The sequence below is a fragment of the Oryctolagus cuniculus genome, chromosome 14 (genome assembly GCF_051225735.1).
Source record: "Oryctolagus cuniculus isolate XC-2025 breed Fujian yellow rabbit chromosome 14, ASM5122573v1, whole genome shotgun sequence".
Classification (NCBI taxonomy): Eukaryota; Metazoa; Chordata; class Mammalia; order Lagomorpha; family Leporidae; genus Oryctolagus; species Oryctolagus cuniculus.
Window position 1 is genome coordinate 3,958,722 of NC_142880.1, and position 6,620 is coordinate 3,965,341.

General features: G+C 52.8%; 1 long non-coding RNA gene across 1 annotated transcript; it reads left to right on the forward strand.

Annotated features, from left to right (window-relative positions):
• The first annotated feature begins 4,472 nt into the window (after window positions 1-4,472).
• LOC149122222 (uncharacterized) lies at window positions 4,473-6,409 on the forward strand. Its single transcript, XR_016220356.1, has 2 exons — window positions 4,473-4,864; window positions 5,222-6,409. It is a non-coding gene; the product is annotated as an uncharacterized LOC149122222 (long non-coding RNA).
• Window positions 6,410-6,620: the final 211 nt, after the last annotated feature.

Sequence of the window (6,620 nt, forward strand, 5' to 3'; positions counted from 1 at the left end):
AAATAATTCTTTAAAAAAGAAAAGTAGACCATCCAAAGAGTCTTTCTCTATGTCTTAAAAATGTCTAAGATTGTGTGTTGCAAGGGTTTGTTCTGTTTTCCCAGTGGGAGACTGATTGAGTTTGACTCAGCTGTGTATTATAACCTGTGCTTGCTTGCTAGCTTGCTTTCTAAGATTCGTTTATTTATTTGAGAAGCAGAGTTACAGACAGAGGGAGAGGTAAAAAGAGAGGTCTTCCATTCACTCCCGAAATGGCCACAATGGCCGGAGCTGGGCCAATCCAAAGCCAGGAGTCAGGAGCTTATTCCGGGTCTCCTGCAAGGGTGGCAGATACGCAAGCACTTGGATCATCTTCCGCTGCTTTCCCAGGTGCATTAGCAGGGGAGCTGAGTCTGAATTGGAGCAGCCAGGACTCAAACCAGCACCCACATGGGATGCCGGATACAGGCGAAGGCTTAACCTTGAACATCGCAGTGCTGGCCCCAACTGTCCTTTCTTAACACATAGTTTTAGGCCGGCGCCGCGGCTCACTAGGCTAATCCTCCGCCTAGCAGCGCCGGCACACCGGGTTCTAGTCCCGGTCGGGGCGCCGGATTCTGTCCCGGTTGCCCCTCTTCCAGGCCAGCTCTCTGCTGTGGCCAGGGAGTGCAGTGGAGGATGGCCCAAGTGCTTGGGCCCTGCACCCCATGGGAGACCAGGAAAAGCACCTGGCTCCTGGCTCCTGCCATCGGATCAGCGCGGTGCGCCGGCCGCAGCGCACTGGCCGCGGCGGCCATTGGAGGGTGAACCAACGGCAAAGGAAGACCTTTCTCTCTGTCTCTCTCTCTCACTGTCCACTCTGCCTGTCAAAAAAATAAAAAAAAATTAAAAAAAACACATAGTTTTAAAAAGTATATTTGAGGGCTGGCGCCGTGGCTCAATAGGCTAATCCTCTGCCTTGCGGCGCTGGCACCCCGGGTTCTAGTCCCGGTCAGGGCACTGGATTCTGTCCCGGTTGCCCCTCTTCCAGGCCAGCTCTCTGCTGTGGCCCGGGAGTGCAGTGGAGGATGGCCCAAGTGCTTGGGCCCTGCACCCCATGGGAAACCAGGAGAAGCACCTGGCTCCTGCCATTGGATCAGCGCGGTGCACCGGCCGCAGTGCGCCGGCTGCAGCGGCCATTGGAGGGTGAACCAGCGGCAAAGGAAGACCTTTCTCTGTGTCTCTCTCTCTCACTGTCCACTCTGCCTGTCAAAAAAAAAAAAAAGTATATTTGAGATGTCTTGCTCAGTAGCCATGCCTGATAGAGATCCACTATTCACCAGCTAGGCCTGGAAGGAATTTGCAACAGTGAGTGCCACGCCTCGGGGAGAGACCCATGTAGAATGGTAACTTGTCAGTGGAAAAATCCACAAAGTACAACCTGCACAGGAACACAAGTGCAGAGTGTGGAATTAGGCCAACCTCCTCCTGAGGCTGTCTGACTACTGAAGGCGCCTGTGCACAATGATTTACAATGAAAACGAGGAGGGTGTGGTCATGGTTTGCTACTGCAAATGAAATACTTCCTCCTTTGCTGGCAATTCCCATTCATTACCCCGGCCTCATTTTTTCTGTCATGGATGGGGTGCTGGAAAGCGATGCACAGCCTTGTGTGTGCCCTCATGTTTGTGAGCGCACGAGGCGTTAGGATCCTTTCTGGAGCCACGCTTTGCGGTGGTGGGGACCTGCCCCGGGACAGGTCCTGCCCCTGCACTGACCGCGGCTGCTTTTCAGGAAGCTGCTTCCATTCAGAGAAGAGGCTCAGAATCAGAGGGAGCAGCAATGGCTTTAGTTTTGTTGTCTGATTTCTTTTGGTAGAATAAATGGAAGTACCTGTTCTGTGTTAACTTCATTGTAAGCTCCAGATATATTGAAATACAATTATTGTTAGATAATAAAATTAGCTCATTAAACAGGTTTTGTTTCCATGGCTAACATGTACAAACAGTGACTGGAATGACATGTGACATCATGTAGCGTTGACCCAATCGGATCCTCGGGTTGGTACTTGTGGGGAGCAACTCGGACTAGACTGTTACTGGACTTAAGACTTATTCTATGCATCTGCTCTCCCACAATATGGCGCTGGGAGAGGAGGAAACAGCTTCTACACAGCTGCCTCCAGTTCAACCAATAAACAGCAGGACCTGCTCCTGATTGGAGGAGAGCAGCGTACTCGGCGTGTGGGTAGCAGAGTTGGGATTGGTGGAAGAGGACTATAAAGGAGGAGAGAGACAACATGCACCAGGAACATCTATCTGAAGGAACACCTGAGCAGCCCCTGAGAGAGCCGGCCGGCGGTGTGCCACTCCCCCGCGGAAGTGGGGAAAGTGGCAAGGTGTTGGACGGTAGCCAACCCGGGAAGAACCAGCAGCAAACCCGGGAAGGGCCGAGCAGACAAAAGAACAGCGCAGGGTCCTGTGTCGTTCCTCCGCGAAGAGGGGGAGCGACAGGTACTAAATGTTATTCTTGTGGTTCTGAAAGTGCTATGAAAGCATATAATAAAAGCTCTTTGTGCTTATCAAGACCAGAAGGTTTGGGCCGGTGCTGTGGTACAGTGGTTAGAGCCCTGGTCCACAGTGCTGGCATCCCATATGGGCACGGGTTCGAGTTCCAGCTGCTCCACTTCTATCCCAGCTCCCTACTACTGGGGAAGCAGCAGAAGATGACCAAGTCCTTGGGCCCCTGCACCTGTGAGGGAGACCCAGAAGCAGCTCCTGGCTCCTGGCTTCGGATCGGCTCAGCTCTGGCCATTGAAGCCATTTGGGGAGTGCACCAGTGGATGGAAGATTCTCTGTCTCTGTCTCTCTCTCTGTCTCTCTCTCTGTTTCTACCTCTCTGTAACTCTGTCTTTCAAATAAATAAAATATATCTTTTTAAAAAATCAGAAGGATTGATCACACACTGGCTAATGTACAGACAGGCAAGAAGTGGGAGAGGTGGTGGGAAGCGCTTGTGGGACACAGTCACGGAGTGAAGCCAGCCCCCGCCGCCCCACCATGGGACTCTGCCGCGCAGCTTCTTGGTGCCTCAGTTGTCTGCTCGGAAAAGCAGGGAGTAGTGACTACCTTGTAGCTTATGGTGAAGACTTCAGTACATATTTTATTTTTATTTTCTGTTTAGTCAAAAGAGAGAAAGAGAGAGAGCTGTCTTCCACTGAGTCACACTCATCAAATACCCACAGTGGCCAGAACTGGGCCAAACTGAAGCCAGGGGCTGGAAGCAATCCAGGTCCACCAGGGGCCCAAGTACTTGAGCCATCAATGCTGCCTCCCAGGCCATGCATTAGCGGGAAGCTGGAGTCAGGCAGAACCCAGAGCAGGACTTGAACCCAAGCACTGCCATTTGGGGCAGACATCTTTTTTTTTAATTATTTATTTATGTTTATTTGAAAGGTAGAGCTAGATAGAGTGAGAGCTCTTCCATCCACTAGATTACTCTCCAAGTGGCTGCAACGGCCAGGGCTGGGCCAGGCCAAAGCCAGGAGCCTGGAACCCCATCTCGGTCTTCCTCCATGGCGACAGGAGCCTATCTTCTGCTGCTTTCTAAGGTGCATTAGCAGGGAGCTGGGTCAGGAGTGGAGCAGCTGGGACTCGAACCGGTGCTCATGTGGGATGCTGGCACGTAGGTGGCGGCTTAACCCACTGTTCCCAGGTGCTGACCCCTCAACTGGCATCTAAATGGCTAAATGCCTGCCATGAGGAAAACAGTTTCAAAATGTCCGTCAGTAGCCAGCATTCAACACGGAGCCACCAAATGCAAGTTACTATCTCCGGTCTGGGCAAGCAAATATTTAGAGTAGGGGTCAAACCAAAAAATTCACTGTTATGGAAGGTGGAGAATTTCATTTTAAACCTTCAGATCAGCTATGAAAACAAGCAGTCATTCGCGGTGGATTAGGGAGGAAACTCTGGTTACGTTCCTGCGAGAGACAGAGAGATCTCTCACCTGCTGGTTCACTCCTCAGACGCCTGTAACAGACCATCTGAGTCTCCCACGTGGAGCAGGGTTCCAACTCCTTGAGTCCCCGCTCGCTGCCTCCCAGCGTGCACATTAGCAGGGAGCTGGAAACTGGAGCAAACTGAGACTGAAGCTCACCTACTGCATCGCGGGCTGTGGGCCTCCCCCCAGACAGCTTAGCTGCTGCGCCACTCCCACACCCAGGAAGTCAGCTGTCAAGCAGAAAACTGGAGCAGGCGTGAAGAGCATGGGTCAGAAACCGCAAAGTTGGCCCTGTCAAGTCCACAGAGGAAAACAGAACTGAGGCATTGCAACAGAAGAAATTCAGAGTGGGGCAGTGGTTGCAAAAGTGACAGAACCGAGATGGCCATCAGAGGAGCGCGAGGCAGCAGAGGGCTTACAGATGGCAGGAACTGCTACTGGTCCCGCGGCCAGAGGGAGGAGGCAGAAGAACTCAGGAAGCTTGGAGAGAGGCGGAACCAAGGTGGGGTCGCAGGCACTGCCGGGACGCTGAGCCAAGCAGAGGGATAGGAGGGCTGGGCGCGGTCTCAGCTTCTAGGCTCCTGTCACTGGCAGGCCCTGGCCTCTCCTAACTGGAAACAGTTGTCTGGGAAATGCAGTTTGCAGAGGTCAGTGGCTGCCATCGAGAGCAAAGGAAGGGCAGAGGGGAAATGGACAAATGCCCAGCGCCACGGCATTCATGGTCATGTTCTGGGAAGTCATTCGCATGGCCTGGGACAGAACGGCTTCAGCTTTCTCTCTTTTCATCCCTGCCGGTGCCCTGCCCCAGGATTTGGTATCAGGCAGGTCTAAGGCGGTGAGACCACTGCTTAGACGGGAGGACAGAAACAGAACAGAAGGCCGCGGCAGGAGGACGCAAAGGCAAGTGGTGGCTTTCTATTCCAAGTACGTAACATAGATTTGGCAAGAGATCAGAGGTCCCTGGGGTGGAGTAATCTGCAGCAGACTAGCGGAGACGGACGCCTGTGCGCGACTTCATCACGAGGAGGTGCTGACTGAACAGGCGAGTGTGTAACTGACACAGCAGTGCGGAGGGTGATGGCCAGGGTCACAGGCCAGTGACTGCAGGCCTGAGTTGTCCTATCCGGATGAGCAAAGAGGGCAGGAGAAGGTTTGGGAGGGGCCGCGAGAGTGTGGCTTTTGGTGTACTCAATCTCGGAACCTTGTCTTCAAAAGATCTTTTTCAAAATTGCCGGTTTTATTTATTTTGTGCATAAGACAGGAGGAAGAACAGTGACACCCGGGAAATGAAGCCGCCGTGTGCTCGGCTAACCGTGCAGTCCCGTGGCTCTCTCCTTCCGTGATTCTGAGAAGGCAGGCAGCCACAGCTGGTCCCATCCCGGCTCCCTTGTTGCAGTCCCGAGAGACTGGGTGTTATCCAGCTCAGAGGAGTCTCCCAGGCCAGCGCTGTGGCACAGCGGACTCCTGACACCCGTGTGAGAGACCAGGCTCCGGCTTCAGCCTGGCCCCGCCCTGGCTGTTGCCACCTTTCTGGAAGTGAACTAGCAGATGGAAGATCTGCCTCTTCTCTCTCTGGAACTCTGCCTTTCAAATAAAGTAAACCTTAAAAAAAAAGGGGGGGGTCTCCAACTGTTGGGGAGGGCTCACAAGAACTTCTGGGTACACAGTCATCCCACAGAAATCCCATACACACCCACAGCCCTGCCTGCCTCCCACACACCGCGTGGGCGTGCACCGTCACAGGTCACCAGCCTTGGCCTCAGCTGAAGGCTGGAGCCCTGCAGAAGCGCGTCCACTCAGCACCCTCAGAAGTCAGGCGGGACTCGCTCTGCACTGCTCTCCGGCCCTGGGCGAGCACGCTTCCCAGCCCAGCAAGGACTTCTGGAAAACAACAAAGCAGCAGCTCCCTGATCGCAGATGCTCTCCAAACTGCCTTTGAGCAACGCCTGATGGAGAAAAAGGACCGGGCGCTAAAATTGGCGCAGGTGAATGCAATGTGTCAAAATAAATCAAACAGACCAATCACAGGCACCTGGGAAGGGACGGGAGGTATTATTCTGAAAACAGTGATTACAGGCCGGTGTGGTAGCGCAGTAAGTGAAGCCTCCACCTGCAGTGCCCGCATCCCATGTGGGTGCTGGTTTGAGTCCCAGCTGCTCCTCTTCCCATCCAGCTCCCTGCTGTGGCCTGGGAAAGAGTGGAAGATGGCCCAAGTCCTTCAGCTTCCCTGGAGGAATCTTCTGGCTCCTGGCTTCATATAGGCACAGCTCTGGCCGTTGTGGTCTGGGAAAGCAGTGGAAGATGCCCAGAAGCTCCTGGCTCCTGGCTTCCGCCCCTTATGGCCATTTGGGAAGTGAACCAGTGGATGGAAGACCTTTCTCTCTGTCTCTTCTTCTATCTGTCTGTAACTCTACCTCTCAAGTAAATAAATAAAATCTTAAAAAATTGATTATGGATGGTATGTATATCTTTGCTGTTAAACAAAATACTATCTCAGTGGTGCTCAGTTTAAGCATTGGGATCCACACTGTGTCACTTACAACTGTGATTTTTTCAACCACTTAGTATCTACGATTGAATAACAGAAGAGGTTTCAGGAGGTTCACTGTCAACAGTCTATTGTAATAATGAAACTCAGCTTTTCAGACTCAGAGTAGAAT